Source organism: Dama dama, chromosome 12, assembly GCF_033118175.1.
Source record: "Dama dama isolate Ldn47 chromosome 12, ASM3311817v1, whole genome shotgun sequence".
NCBI lineage: Eukaryota > Metazoa > Chordata > Mammalia > Artiodactyla > Cervidae > Dama > Dama dama.
Genome location: NC_083692.1, coordinates 18,900,150 through 18,916,518, shown reverse-complemented (window position 1 = coordinate 18,916,518; position 16,369 = coordinate 18,900,150). Strand labels below are relative to the sequence as shown.

Genomic DNA, 16,369 nt, shown 5'->3' with positions numbered 1-16,369 from the left:
TTCTCCTTATATTAACATTTTAAATACTTTAAAATATTTTAAAATAATAACAATGCTGGCAAATACGTACCTCAGTCTCATACTGCTAAGGGGAATGTAAATTGGTACAACCTTTCTGGAGAGCAACAATGCAATGTTTTGCTCTCCTAAAAGCTCTAAGAAATGTATAACTTGACCTAACAATTCCATTCAAATGTATTTATCTTAAAAATATAGAAATGTGGACAAAGATTTGGGTTTAGCAATATTCACTGAAGTTTTGTTCATAATAATTGGAAATCAACAAGCAAGCTAAATGTGAACACTATGGAAACTGGTTGCATAAATGACAAATTCATCCATTATTGGAATATTCTTCAGCTGTTTTAAACTGTTTTCAAATTATTCTAATAATATTAAAATGTATGTTAATGAAAGCAGCTTAAAAATGTATGTATACAGTAAAATATGCAATGAGGAAAAATTAGAAACAATGTCATTAAAAAATCATAATTAGAGGCCAACATCATAGAAACTACTATTACATTTCATAACTGTTTGGATTTTATTATAAGATCACCAGTGTTACCCCTCACTAACTACGTCTACTGGAGAGAGAGGAAAAAAAAAAACCCAACAGAAAGATAAGAACATTCGTTAAAGGAACACACTGATAAGTGTTATTTCAGATATGAGCAGCCAACTCATTAAATGAAGTCAAAGTCCTTCAAGGTATGCTAACAAATCTCTAACAAGAAAAAGTTACAGAATTCAATACAATGCAGATATATATCAATCATGCTTAATTTGAGCTAGGGAAAATAATTCGATGATTTAGTGATTTTCCACAGGACTGGGCTCTGCTCTTTTATAAAGCAACAAAAAAGGGAAAGGCACAGCAAGAAGTCAAGCCAGCAACCAGATTTCCCAGGAAATTAGCTCTTACTTGGCAAAATACTGGCCTCATATTCTAAAGAAACAGAACTCTACAAATAGAGATGAGACACGTAATATTTAAATACTCTGTAAAAGATGTATACTTTTCCCTTTGCTTGTAAGACCTCCAAAAGAAAATAATGCCTCTTAAAACATAGGGAAAAACTTAAAAACCCAGTTTAGAGTCAAATGTTCTATAAGTAAAGAATAAGCTTCTTTCAAAACGGTAAGTAATCTCACAAGTTGTAAAATAACTGTATTTTCATGATTTTTTAAATGAAAGAAAAATACCATGTTTCTAACCTTCAACTAGGATTACGTGGAAAAGGAAACTTTGATTCTGATGTTAATTCTGAATTTTAAATTTACCAAGGCTAATAAAAATACTTATAATTTCTCTATAGTGTTTTCAATCGTCATTATAGAACATTCCTTCGATCTCCAACTTTAAAAAAAAAGCCTTAGTACTTGATCTTCCCTCAGAAAAAGGCTATGTGTTAATAATCCAAAAGAAGAGTCTTCTTAAGATAAAAAAGGTAACAGGATAGGAGAGTTAAAGAAGGAAAAGGTGTAACAGAAGCTTTTCTTCCTTTATGTCACGTGTTTGAAACCTAACCCCGATTTCCATTAAATGGTCCAGCACCGAAGTTTCTGTAGAACTTTGTGCACAAAACTGCCCAGTAAGCAGAAAAATGGCAGCTGAATTTCATTTAATACTCAAGTATAAAGTAACGAAAGGATGAAACTGACAATCATATAGTTAAGTCAGCGGGTTCATTTATAACCCATTCTTACAACTTTAAGCTGCTTCCCTCTGCCCCACTAGACCAAAAAGTCAACAAATTGCTATTTCAAAGAATTAGTAACAAAGCAGAAAGTTTTATTAAATTTTTCTAACAAGCCAATAAACAAAAGGTAATGGTCTCAACAAAGGGTGCTGAGACAACTGGATAACCATAAGTAAAAAAACTAAGTTGGGCCCCTTCCCCATACCATACACAAAAATTAACCCAAAATGGAACTAAATATAAGGGCTAAAATTTATATAAACTCTGAGAAGAAAACACAGGCATAAATATTCATGACCTTGAATTAGGCGATTGTTTCTTAGATTATTACACCAAAAGCACAAAGACAGGGCTATATCAAAATGAAAAAGGTTTTGCGCTTCAATGGCCACCACTAAGAAAGTGAAAATACGAGTCATCTTGGGAGAAAATATTTGCAAATCACGTATCTAACATGGGACTTGTATCCAGAACATATATAAAAGTTTTTCATAACTAAAAACACAATAACAAAAGACAATTCCATTTTTTAACATGTGCAGGAGATCCAAATAGATAATATTTCAAAGATATACAAATAAATGTCCAATAAACCCACAAAAAAAATTCTCAGTATCAACAGCCATCGGGAGAATGCAAAACAAAACCACAATGAATTATTACTTCACATCTACTAGAATGACTACAAAAAAGAGATAATAACAAGTGCTGGTGAGGATGTGAAGTCAGAATGCTCATTCCCACTACTAGTGGGAATGTAAATTATAGAAGCTTTGGAAACTGACTGAACCTATGACCCATCAACTCCACTATTAGGTATACACCCAAGAGAAACGAAAACACATGTTCCTAAAACAAAAATCTGTACATGAATGTTCATAGTTTTATTTGAATAGCCAGAAACTGGAAACAATCCCATGTCTTATCAACAGCAGAATAATTTAAAAATTGTGACACATATTGGAACACTACTCAGGAACAAAAAGGAACACATTACTGATACACAAAATAACATAGATAAACCTCAAGTTAACTAGACAAAGTGAAAGACACCAGACCTCCCTCTTAAAGAGTATACACCATGCAATTCTCTTTGCATAAAATTCTAGAAAATGCAAACTATACTGACAGCAGATTATTATTCTGAGTGTGGAAAGGGAGAGATGGTTTACCAAAGGGTAAACCTTAGCCATAGGGCACAAGGAAACTTTTAAACTGGTATATTCCTTATCTTGATTGTAGTATGTAAATAGATAAAAACTCATGAAACTATTACTTTAAATATATGCAATTTCATTACATGTCAATTACACCTGTATTTTTTAAAAGGTATATGCCATTTTGGGGGAAGAGAAGTTTCTGAAATGATACATTTGGGTAAGAAAAGGGTAGAAAAAGTAGGCTGAGAGCTTTTAGTATGATGGCAGTTTTTTAAAAGTCAAAATATTAACTGATCCCTACCTAGTAATACCTGAATTTTCAGCCAGAAAATGGAGGAGTCAAAATAACCAAGGCTACCTATGAATTCAGTCTAGCCTTATAAAGTGAAAATTTTAAAAATTCATCTCAACATTTATTTGAATATACATATTCTTCAAATTAGGCTTCCCTGGTGGCTCAGATGATAAAGAATATGCCTGTAATGCTGGAGACCCAAGTTCAATCCCTGGGTTGGGAAGATCCCTTGGAGAAGGGAATGGCTGGCTACCCACTCCAGTATTCCTGCCTGAAGAATTCCACGGACAGAGGAGCCTGATGGGATATACAGTCCGTGGTGTCACATGACTCTCAGACACGACTGAGAGACTAACACTTTCACTACACTACTTTCACTACTATTCTTCAAATTGGATGTAATTTTAGGACTTTGTGAATTAAAATGGACAGGAGTGGGAAACTGAATTCAAATGACCATTACATCTACTCCTGCGGGCAAGAATCCCATAGAATGGAGTAGCCCTTATGGTCAACAAAACAGTCTGAGACACACTACTTGGGTGCAATCTCAAAAATGACAGAATGATCTTGGTTCGTTTCCAAGGCAAATCATTCAACACGACAGTATCCAAGTCTATGCCCACTGATGCTAAAGAAGCTGAACGTTTCTACGAAGACCTACAAGACCTTCTAGAACTAACACCAAAAAAGAAGTCCTTTTCATCATAAGGGATCGGAATGCATAAGTAAGAAGTCAAGAGATACCTGGAGTAACTGGCACGTTTGGCCTCAAAGTACAAAATGCTGCACTGTGCTCAGTTACTGAAGTCATGTCCGACTCTTTGCAACTCCATGGACTGTAGCCTGCCAGGCTCCTCTGTCCATGGGGATTCTCCAGGCAAGAATACTGGAGTGGGTTGCCATGCCTTCCTCCAGGGGATCTTCCCACAACCTAGGGATAGAACCGGGGTCTCCCGCATTGCAGGCGGATTCTTTACCAACTGAGCCACCAGGAATGCTCAAGAATACTGGAGTGGGTAGCCTATCCCTTCTCCAGGGGATCTTCCCAACCCAGGAATTGAACCAGGTTTTTCTGCATTGCAGGTGGATTCTTTACCAGCTGAGCTACCAGGGAAGCCCAAAACGAAGCAGGGCAAAGGCTAACAGAGTTTTGCCAAGAGAACGCACTGGTCATAGCAAACACCCTCTTTCAACAACACAAGAGATGACTCTACACATGGACATCAGCAGATGGTCAATATTGTAATCAGACTGATTTATTTTCTGCAACCAAAGATGGAAAAGCTTTATATAGTCAGCAAAAACAAGACCTGGAGCTGACTGTGGATCATGAGCTCCTTATTGCAAAAATCAGACTTAAATTGAAGAAAGGAGGGAAAACCATTAGGCCATTCAGGTATGACCTAAATCAAATTCCTTATGATTATATGGTAGAAGTGACAAATAGATTCAAGGGATTAGATCTGGTAGACAAAGTGTCTGAAGAATTATGGACAGAGGCTCATACCACTGTACAGGAGGCAGTGACCAAGAAAAAGTAATGAAAGAAGGCAAAGTGGTTGTCTGAGGAGGCATTACAAATAGCTCAGAAGAGAAGTGAAAGGCAAAGGAGAAAGGGAAAGATGGGAAAGATATACCCAACTGATACAGAGTTACAGAGGATAGCAAGGAGAGATAAGAAAGCCTTCTTTATGTGAACAATGCAAAGAAATAGAGGAAAACAGTAGAATGGGAAAGACTAGAGAGCTCTTCAAGAAAACTGGAGATACCAAGGGAACATTTCACACAAGGATGGGCACAGTAAATGACAGAATGTCAAGGACCTAACAGAATCAGAAGAGATTAAGAAGGGGTAGCAAGAATACACATAAGAATACGTAAAATAACATAAAAAACACAAAAAAGGTCTTAATGACCCAGATAACAACAATGGTGTGTTCACTCACCTAAAGCCAACAACGTGGAGTGTGAAATGAAGCAGGCAGTAGAAGCATTATTATGAACAAAGCTAGTGGAGGTGACAAAATTCCAGCTAAGCTATTTAAAAATCTTAAAAGATGACATTGTCAAAAGTGCTGCACTCAATATGTCAAGCAAATTTGGAAAACTTAGCAGTGGCCACAAGACTGGAAAAGGTCAGTTTTCATTCTAATCCCAAAGAAGGGCAATGCCAAAGAATATTCAAACTATTGTACAACTGCACTCATTTTCACATGCTAGCAAGGTAATGCTCAAAATCCTTCAAGCTAGGCTTCAAAAGTATGTGAACCAAGAATGTCCAGATGTACAAGCTGGATTTAGAAAAGGCAGAGGAACCAGAGATCAAACTGCCAACGTCTGCTGGATCACAAATTAAGCAAGAGGTTTCCGGAAAAACATCTACTTCTGCTTCATTGACTACACTACAGCCTTTGACTATGTGGATCATAACAAACTGTGGAAAATTCTCAAAGAGATGGAAACACTAGACCACCTTACCTGTCTCCCGAGAAACCTGTATTAAGGTCAAGAAGCAATGGTCAGAACTGGTCATGGAACAACAGACTGCTTCAAAACTGAAAAGGAGTTTGCCAAGGCTGTATATTGTCACCATGCTAATTTAACTTACATGCAGAGTATATCATGCAAAATGCCAGGCTGGATCAATGACAAGCTGGAATCAAGACTGCAGGAGAAATATCAACAACTTCAGATATGCAGATGATACCACTCTAAAAAAGTGAAGAGGAACTAAAAGCCTCTTAAATGAGAGTGATAAAGGAAGAGTGAAAAGGCTGGCTTAAGCTCAACATTCAAACTACAAAGATCATGGCATCCAGTCCCATCACTTCATAGCAAATAGAAGGGGGAAAAGTGGAAAGAGTGACAGATTTTATTTTCTTGGGCTCCCAAATCACTGCTAACGGAGACTGCAGCCATGAAAATTGAAAAACACTTGCTCCTTGGAAGAAAAGCTATGACAAACCTAGTCAGTGTATTAAAAAGAGAGACATCACTTTGCCCAAAAAGGTTCATACAGTCAAAGCTATGGTTTTTCCAGTAGTCATGTACAGATATAAGAGTTGGACCATAAAGAAGGCTGAGTGATGAAGAATTCATGTTTTCAAATTGTGGTGCTGGATAAGACTCCTGAGAGTCCCTTGAACTGCAAGGAGATCAAAACAGTCAATCGTAAAGGAAATCAACCTTGAATGTTCACTGGAAGGACTGTTGCTGAAGCTCTAATCCTTTGGCCACCTGATGCAAAGGGCCGACTCATTGAAAAAGACCCTGATGCTGGAAAAGATTGAAGGCAAGAGAAGGGGGCGACAGAGGATAAGATGGTTGGATGGCATCACTGACACAATGAACATGAGTTTAAGCAAACTCCAGCAGAGACTGTGTGCTGCAGTCCATGGGGTCGCAAAGAGTCCGACTTTGCTACTGAAGAACAATTCTTCAAATATAATGTATATGCATATGTATAGATATACAAAGTAATAAATGTTAAACATATGTATAAGTGTAAGGCTTCCCAGGTGGCACTAGTGGTAAAGAACCCGCCTGCCAATGCAGGATGCATAAGAGACTTGGGTTCAATCCCTGGATCACGAAGATCCCCGGGAGGAGGAAATGGTAACCCACTCCAGTATTCCTGCCTGGGATAATCCCAAGGACAGAGGAGTATGGTGGGCTACAGTCCACAGGGTTGCAAAGAGTCAGACAGGACTGAAGTGACTTGGTACACAGTACACAGCACATGTAAGTACAACGCATACAGGTATTTAGAACTTATTACTTTTGTCTACAGATAATATTTGATGAGCAAATGGATTTGAGAGTGCTTTACTAACTACAGAAAACACCCACCCCTCAATCCAAAGAGTTGCAGGCAACAGATTAAGAACTGCGAATAAAAATATTCAATGCCAAAAAAAAAAAAAAAGTCAATGCCAAGGAGATACAGTATTTAAACGTTATCTTAAACTTAAGTCTAATGAAAAATGTGTCTAATTGGTTCCTTAGCTACACTTCATAATCCAAAAAATTTAGGGATTAGTTAAAACAATGCTAATCTGCATGCCATAATAATGGCAAAAAATACAGCTGATTTAAAATAAAGATTCAAATTTTTCCACAGGTTGACGGAACTAAAAATAAGACAACAGAGTCAAGAATTCAAGATTGCTTTTAATGTCTAGTATCATAGTTCAATTTAATATATGATTCTTTTACAGTCCATGCAAAAAAAAGAAAAATCTTTTGCCTCCTATCTGCTTTGTTCACTTTACCTCCTATCTGCAATCCTGTATCCTTACAACAGTAGCTATGGTTTGCTAAGTATTTACTACGAGCTAAATACTGTTAAATGCTTTACACAAATTATCTCATAATTCTCAAAGTGATTTATTTTACAGATGAGAAAACCGAAACTAAATTAACTTGCCTAAGGAAGTAGAGCTGGATTTGAACTCGGCCAATCAAAGTTAATTTAGTTGATGTTATAAATTCAACTCGCAGTCAGTCTCCCCATCATTCACTCAGTATATTTGTATCCCAGAGAATACCAAAAATGATAAAGTTGTGACTTCAAAAACTTTACAACTTTATGAAGATTAAATCTAATATCACAAAATAAATTTTTAAAAAACCCTCACCAATATGATAACATACCAAGCCATATGGTTTCTAAAATTAAGCTAGAATATCAAGGCAGGGATCATTAAGAAATCAACAGCTTTTGATAAAATATGTTAACATTTTTAGAAATGATGACCAGTCATAAAAAAAAATTTTTTTTTTTTTTGGCCATGCTGTCCAGCATGTGGGATCTTAATTTCCCAAACAGGCATCGAACCCACACCCCTAGCACTGGAAGTCTAGAGTCTTAACCACTGGACTGCCAGGGACGCCCCACTAGTCATATAAATAGATATTTATAGTTCATTTTCTTGCCAATATACCCAATACAGTATTTAGTACTATAATCGCTGCAAGGGTAAGAAAGACTCTGCTATCATAGGAAACATCCCTTCATACTACGAATAATAAATAATTTTCAAAAATAAGAATGAATCTGACTATCCAGGAGCTAGGACTCAGTGCTTTCACTGCCGTGGCCTAGATTCAATCTCTGGTCAGGGAATTAAGATCCTGCAAGCCACGAGGGGCAGCCCCCCCACTCCCCCTGCCAAAAAAAAGAAAAAAGAATGAAGCTACTCTTTAAAACAATTAACTATTCAAAAACTATGTTCACTGATGAAATTAAAATAAAGCCTGTAACGTCATGAAAGTTATGGAAATTATACAGCTGCTTTCATCAGAGACAATTTAAGAGATAATATAGCTTTTAACAGCTTTCTACATGTGAAAAAAGATTTTTCTTTCCCTTTGACCAAATCCTTAACTAAGGAAGGTACAGGGCTTAACTTAAATAAAATCTACTTCAACTTGAATCAAGAAGAGTAATGTATTAACTATAAGGGAAGATAAACTGATCCTTTCTAACAAGCATTTAGAACAAATTTTAAGTCATTAAATCTACAACATTCACCTTTTTTTCCCAGTAGCAGGGTTAATGGCACCCACTATTAGGAAAAAATCCCTGATGCTGGGAAAGACTGAGGGCAGAAGAAGAGGGCATCAGAGGATGAGATGGCTGGACTGCATCACCAATGCAATGAACATGAACTTGGACAAACTCTGGGAGATGGTGAGGAACAGGGAGGCCTGGCATGCTGCAGTCCATGGGGTCGCAAAGAGTGAGACCGACCAGGCAGCTGAACAACAATGTTAGCAAAACTCAGACAGAAGAGGATCAGATGATATGCTTGGAGATACAACCTGTGACCACATAAAAAAATATTAGCCTCATTACCCTATGTAAAATTAGCCTTTTACCCCATGTAAACCAACCACAAAAACAAAGATTGTAAATACTTAAAATACATGTAAAATTGTAAAATCAATTCCTGTTTTTCTAACTACCACATTGCTTATAATCACAGTATCTGGGATATTAATAAAGGGCTAAGATTGCTATAATTACTAATTATTAACATTATCATGTGTTGAGTGCCCACTATATGCATGGTACTACAAAAAATGCTTTTTGTTTAATTCTCATTATCAGGATAGTTAAGGAGGATATTACAAGCTCCATTTTATAGATGACAAAACTAAGGCTACGAAAGATTTCATAAACTGCCTACTGCCTAATTAGTCAATTAGTAAATGACAGAGCCAGGGTTCAAAAGCATGGTCAAACAATCACAGAACTTGGGTTTTCTCTATCCTATCATTCTTCCTCAGAACACAAATGATACTTTTTTCAATTTCTCTATATGGTAGTTACAAATGTACTTCTGTGATCATCAGGCTGTTCTGTGAGATTCTAGGTTGAAAAAAGTTTATTAAATAATACTGGGAGCTAAAATTCCTGATTAAAAAAGTCAGAAGCATCTTTTACTTTTCTGAAGTCAAAGGCAGTCAATCTTAAAAGATGTGAATTTTGCTTTTTTTCTGTGTTCCTGACTTCGTCTTTATTCAGGAGCCAAGCAAGTGTTCTACAGCTTTAAATCCCTTTTCCTCCCTAACTAAACTGGAAAAATCTGATGATAATCATTTTTCTAATTAACTATATAACTTTAATATAAACAGGTTACCATAATTAATATTTTGCTATCTAATCAGAGAACTCAAGACTTTGCTCGTGAATGTAAGGTAGCAACAAGCAAGTAGGGAGAAAGAGTTTGGGTAGGGAGAAAAAGGGAAGGCGCTGAAAGTCAATTATTCAGCAACTCCTTGGTTCACCCATTTAAGAAGACTGGAGTCTTCCTCCTGCCTAACCCCAGACTCCACTGGAAAGGACAAGTGGGAAGGCACGGCCCAGTATTGTCGGGCACCTATTCCCAAGAGCTAGAGAGCAGAGTCAAGTACCCTGCCTCCTAAATCCACATGGCCCTGCCCAGGTTCCCACCCTAGGACTAGCAATTCTCAGGGTGTTCATTTGTATTCTGACATGTTTTCCTGAGTGGAACACAACAAAGGAAGAGTTCTAACAAGCAGGACAAAAAATATGTCCATGCGAGAGTGTTGCAAATAGGATCAACCTCCTTTACATATGTCACGCTAGGAAAACTGCCAAGAATGGCTCACTCCTCTAGACATACTTCCTGCAGATCCACCAGACTCCTCCTCAAACACGTCAGTATTCTCCTCATTCTCCTTAGTCTCAAACCTCCTTTTGCCCTAAGATTTCCAAGTGCATATTTTATATTCTCAAAAATATATGGCAATATGATAAGACATCCTATTTGTCAGTACTTTTATTTCATAGCTGAACAAACAACCTAAAATGCCTTATACAGAATTTGCCTTTAATGAGATTTCTAATATGTTAAATTACTGAAGATAAATTTTCTTTGCAAATAAATTGGTCTTTATTTTCAAAAAATTGTATTTCTTTGTAAATAAAAGATTTATCATTATATCAAGATAAAGAAATATGATAGCAAAAAAATGTTTTTTAATGTAAGGAGTACAACTATATCCTTTCTCCCCAGCCCCACCAATGAAACATATATCAGAGTTCAGAAATTGGCAGAATTTCAGATCCATTCCATACAAATCAAAATTTATTAAACACAACATACGTATTTTGACAAGTCCAAAATAAAATGCAGCTTTCCAAGTACTCTATTAAAAGACCTCTTTTTAAGTTAGTAAGTTTACCTAGGGAACTTTTCTGATAAAAGGAATTCTCCCAGCAAACCAGCAACCAGACACTGGGATTTTTGCACTTTCACAGAACTCCAGATTTTCAGGTAGCACATCTCCACTGGGATTTATTGTACGAGTATTTGGAGAGCAAAAAGCAGAGAAAACATATCAGAAGCTACATATAAAAGACAAAACTTTACTGAAATAGAAAATGAACTTAATTAACTAGTGTTAATTGAACTTCCACTTGTAAAAATAATTTACATGAATATTCTTTGAAATGGGAAAAAAAAGCCTCACTAAATTGTACAGTCAAAAGCAGTTTCTTTGGGATTTAAAAACCACCATTTTTTTCAACAGATTAACAAATCTCACTGTAAAAAGGGTTGAGCAATGAGAGCAATTTGTAGATAAGTATGATTAAATTATGGGTAAATAGTAAGTCAACTGAATAAAGTCCATTTATCAAAAAGCAAGTAATCAAACTAATGTCCACAACTATGAAGAATGAATTTTACATTTTTCCCACACTCTATTAAAGATTTTACATTCTTCATCAGTTAGTAAAGAACCAAATGATCTACATAAAAGTGCCTACCAACTGTACAATAACTTAAAGAACAACCATTCTGGTGGCAGGGATACTTCATTTAACTTAATGCAAGGAATTTAAAAGCTTTCATCCTTGCAACCTTGGTCACAAAAATTAGTAAATTTGTTTTATGAAAAGAGTACCTATGTGTTTCAACTCAAATATGCAATGATTACATGTTTTGTGACCTTCCAAAGATTGAAATTTTTTTCAAAGATTGAAATTTTAATATTAAAAAAATGAAATACAAATAAAAATTTTTCAGAGAGAGAAAAATCTAAAATTCCTGATGCAAAGCTACACCAAAAGTTTATTCACAATTTCATAAAACATTAATGAAAGGGTTACATAAATCTCCTGGAATAAAAATCTTAAAGAGAGCTGTAAGAATCTCTTTGTTTTCAATACTGCTTTCTCTGTTCTTACATCCATTAAAACAGATATAAATTAACTCTTTCTAAATATAAACCATCTAGTCTTATAGAAAAAAAATCAAACCAAGAACAGCAAAATATATACGTATATATTCTCAATATAGCTTTAAATAAGTATGTAGATTACATTTAGGTCCCTCAAACAAGTTAAACTTACAACATATGCCACATCAAGATTATTCTCAAGGGGAAAAACCATCGGAACAAAAGCTCCCACTTAATAAACTACTTTGTAGTTAAAACTCTATCCCAGGTGCATTTAATTGTCCAGTATTATCACCATTTTTCTTCAAAAACCTAGAAATCTAAAATACACAAGTATATTTGGTTCTCTTAAAAATGCTTTTATAGTATATATTTTGTATGAATGGCCATGAAAAACTTAAAAATTCCTTTACTCTCTAAAAAGGAAACACCCTTTTGCTTTTCTCTTCTGAAATGTGTCTTATTTGGTTTTTACTTACTTTCTACACATGAACTTTTCTCAAACCAGTCTCTTTCAGTATTAGTTGTTTACTGTCAATATGTCTGTGTATACTTAGGTTTTTTATAGACTGTGCTTTACAGTATACTGGTAAGAAAAGCTAAAGAAGAGGGCATGAGTGAAACAAAAGTAGACCACATCTGAGAAACACCATTCAATTTCAACTCTCTGCCTCAAATACCCTTCAGTACTCATGCCAAGTATTCTCAATTTCTAAAAAGAAGCACAACACAGTATGATAAAGCAAACACAGGAGAAACCAAATCATCAACTCTAAGAAATTTAACAGAAAGTATCACCACTTGAGAAAGAAATACCACAAAAAGAAAAACAAATAATAAACCCAGTTTCTGGATGTCCCTACTGGAACATCACTTCTACTGCACTCCATAGCTCAAAACAGTTTTACAAACTCTTTTTAGTGTAAAAAATACATTTCACATTGTAACCTAGTACACACATGTACGTCATCCTGGTGGCTCAAATGGCAAAGAATCCACCTGCAATGCAGGAGACCTGGGTTCGATCCCTGGGTCAGGAAGATCCCCTGGAGAAGGAAATGGCAACCCACTCCAGTATTCTTACCTGGAGAATTTCATGGACAGAGGAGCCTGGCGGACATGTATGAGCAAAATTTCCAAAAACAATATTTTTCCTTGCCATGTGTAATAGTAGTCAATTCTGTCCTATTTCATTTATTTGTAATGCTGGTGGTAACCCACTAAATTGACTTTATAGTTACTAATAAAGTATCATCCAGTTCAAAAAACACAGGCTTAAAATAGGGTAAGCAAAAGGAGAAGGGGGCAGCAAAGGATGAGATGGTTAGATAGCAAGCATCATCAACTCAATGGACATGGATTTGAGCAAACTCTGGGGGATAGTGGAGGACAGAGGAGTATGGCATGCTGCAGCCCACGGGGTCGAAAAGAGCTGGACTCGGCTTAGCAACTAAACAACAAAACAGGGTATCCCTTGTAGAGTATTAGGATTTTTTTTTTTTTTCAATTTGCTTCTACCTGTCTAGCAGGTAGACAGGTATTTTAAGGCTGCTACATTATTTTGTTGTTTTATTCGCTGAGTCGTGTCTGATTCTTTTCAGACCCCATGGGCTGTAGCCCGCCAGGCTCCTCTCTCCATGGGGTTTCCCAGGCAAGAATACCAGAGAGGGTTGCCATTTCCTTCTCCAGATCTTCCCGACCCAGGGATGGCAACGTGCGTCTCCAGAAGTGGCAGGTGGATTCTTTATCACTGAGCCACCAAGGAATCCCCTGCTACATTATTACTACTTTCAATAAAGCAAGTGGTTCTTTTAAGAACCACATTTTAATGTTCCCCTGACCAACATAAGTATCACCTGAGAGAAATTCAAACTCTCAGGCCCTACAGTACCAGATACCTACAGTATCAGAAATTCTGGATGGAACCAGCAGTCTGTATTTTAGCAAGTCCTCCAGGTGATTCCAGTTAAAGTTCCAGAACGACGCATTAAAGAATTCAAGCCTTTCTTCATTCTCTACACATTTGTAAAAAATCCAGTATATAGGACTTATTCTGTGCCAGTTACTATTCTCAAAGTTCCACAGATATTAATTCACGTGGAAAAAAAAAAACAACCATAAGAAGTAGGAAGTATCCTTATCCTTATTATACAGATGAAACTTCTTCACAGAGAGGTTAAGCTATCGAAGCTAGGTGGCGGAACCAGAATTCAAACTTATTTCTAATTTGGAGAAAGTAAGCCTACCTGCCTCTTCATGCCTCTCCTCTTCCTGATCAAGTCCCGGTCCTACTCCTTTAGTTCAGCTACTCCTCCTTTTTTCCCATTCAAATTCCCCATCTTGTCCATGTCCTTATTTTCTAACATGATTGCTCTCGTCTTAAACATTTCTTTCCTAAAGCACTGAAATGCAAGTCACAACCTTGCTTTGAGAACCCTTTCTCTGGCCCTAGATGGCATGTTAGTATTATTATGCAGCTGAAGTTTCTTCTATTTCTGAAGTTATTAGAACCTATTAAAGGCCCCCATGTTATTCCTCGTTACCTACTGTCCTGGTCAGTTTCCGCAAGACCACTAGTCTCTTCCTGAGCAACTTTCTCGCTCCCTCCTACGATGCCCTATCTCCTACTCCCTTCCTACAAGGAAACTACTTCTCCCGCCTACCCCCCGAGTCATTTTGCTTGACTAAATCCCCAACTGAGAGGACTTCACTCGGCTAAACCTCTCACTTCTCAAACCCGAGCTACCCCCTCGAGGTTTTGTTGGTGGTTCCCCCCCCCCCCAAAACTCTGCTCTCCCGGGGATCCTCACACACCCAGTTCCCAGTATCTCCCATCGCAGACCAGCGGTGGGGGGCAGGGCGCTCCCGTCCCTCCCCAGGCTGTTCAAGGTCTCCAGCGGTCCGACCAACCGAAGCCCCGCCAGAGCTCCCACAGCGCTGCTCTCGCGGATGGCCGCCTTTCTCAGGAGAATCCCCAGCCCCCTCCCTGCCTCTTTTCCTCGACGCCCTCACTGGGGATCCCAGCCGCCCTCGGCCTCCCTTCTCCCTCGGACCCGGGCCACTCCCAGTCACCACCCCCCCCCCGCCCCCGCCCCACGCCTTCCCCAGCTTTCTCCGCTCGGGCCGCTCCCGGACTTCCCGGGTTCCCCCCTTCTTCCGCACACCTAAAGGTGTCCAGAGTATTCCCGAGTCACCGCGTCCCTCGGACCAGGTCGTAACCGGTCACCCCCTTCTCCGGGACCCCAGATGCTCCTATCTCCCAAAGAAACTACCCCTCACACGCACCGGTTGCCGGTCAGTGTCCCATACCCGACCAGCTAGGCGTCCCGAGGGACCTGCTGGCCTGACCCGCTTGGGTCCGGCCCCGCAGCCTACCTTGCCACACTACGAACTCTGCCGCAGGAGCCGGGCGGCTCTCCCACCAGCCCAGTCAGGGCGAACTCGCCGCCGTCGCCGCCCCCGCCCTGGCCCCGTCCGGGGCCGGGCTGGACCCGCTGTCGAGGCCCCCCTCCGGCTGGCTTCCGCCTCAGGAGCGCCGAGATGGAGTTTCCACCCCCACCCCCCGCGACGGCCCCCAGACCTCAGGCCCGCATTATCCGAACTCACCTGCAGCTGCCGCCGACCAACTCCAGCGCCCCCGCCTCTCTACCTCGGGCGCCAGTAGCCACCTAGCGCCTCCACCTCCCCCATGACAACAGTCCCACCCCATTTCACACTTCCTACCTCGCGATTGGATAGTGGGGCGGCAGCTCTCTGCTCTTATTGGTTTAGTTTACCCGTCCGTCAAAGCTTCCTTACCGCCCCTTTTCCTGACCCGGTATTAGCCCCCTCCCGGACCTGGAGCGTCCTAGACTAAGCTTTAGTTGTAATTGGTTGATGGTTGGACAGTTCAAAGTTCTGATAGGCTACCGCAAGTGTCTGTTAAGTCAACTGGCAAAGGATGGTCGGCTCCGGTTGGTTCGAGCTTGGGCACAGTTTGGTTGCGCAGTAGAAAGCGAGGAAGGGACTGACGCTCAAATCCGACGGGAAGGATTAACTCTTTGTGGTAGAGGTGACTGTAAACTCGTGCCTTTCTCCAACTTTCTCCCAATAAGGAGAAGCTTATCACTGCCAGCTTACCCAGAGGGTAGTACTTACACAAAACAGCAACATTAGAATTTGTGTATAAAAATCGATTACAACTCGGTGAGAGAAACGCTCTATATAGATTAAAATTTCCCCTTGAGGTCCTATGGTGCCCAATTTCCTTGACGTTCTTTCCAGAAGTCTCCATGCTAAAGGGCAAAGCACAACCGTTTATTTAGCAGAAGTCAGTCCACTTTGGTTGCAGTTAATAAATTGAAGTAGCGTGTTACGAGGTCTCCCCCTTCCAGACTCACTCATGGCTGGCTTCTGGGAAATGACCAGGCAGCCACCAGCAAGTTTGGACTAAATGGGCCACAGATTACCCTTGTGATGCTCTGGAAAAGAGAATTCGGCTCTCTGCAACTTGATTT

The 16,369-nt window shown here is 39.0% G+C and overlaps 1 protein-coding gene across 10 annotated transcripts in view; it reads right to left on the bottom strand.

The window, feature by feature from the left end:
* NUMB (NUMB endocytic adaptor protein) overlaps positions 1–15,573 on the bottom strand; it is a 157,077-nt gene extending 141,504 nt beyond the window's left edge. For 8 of the 10 annotated variants that reach the window (XM_061156724.1, XM_061156734.1, XM_061156728.1 and 5 more), the window contains exon 1: positions 15,480–15,573. The gene's annotated coding sequence lies outside the window, so the exon portion shown is untranslated. Of the gene's footprint in view, positions 1–15,248; positions 15,270–15,479 lie in introns of those variants that run through there. The other 2 variants (XM_061156725.1, XM_061156727.1) reach the window with 2 other exon arrangements.
* Positions 15,574–16,369: the final 796 nt, after the last annotated feature.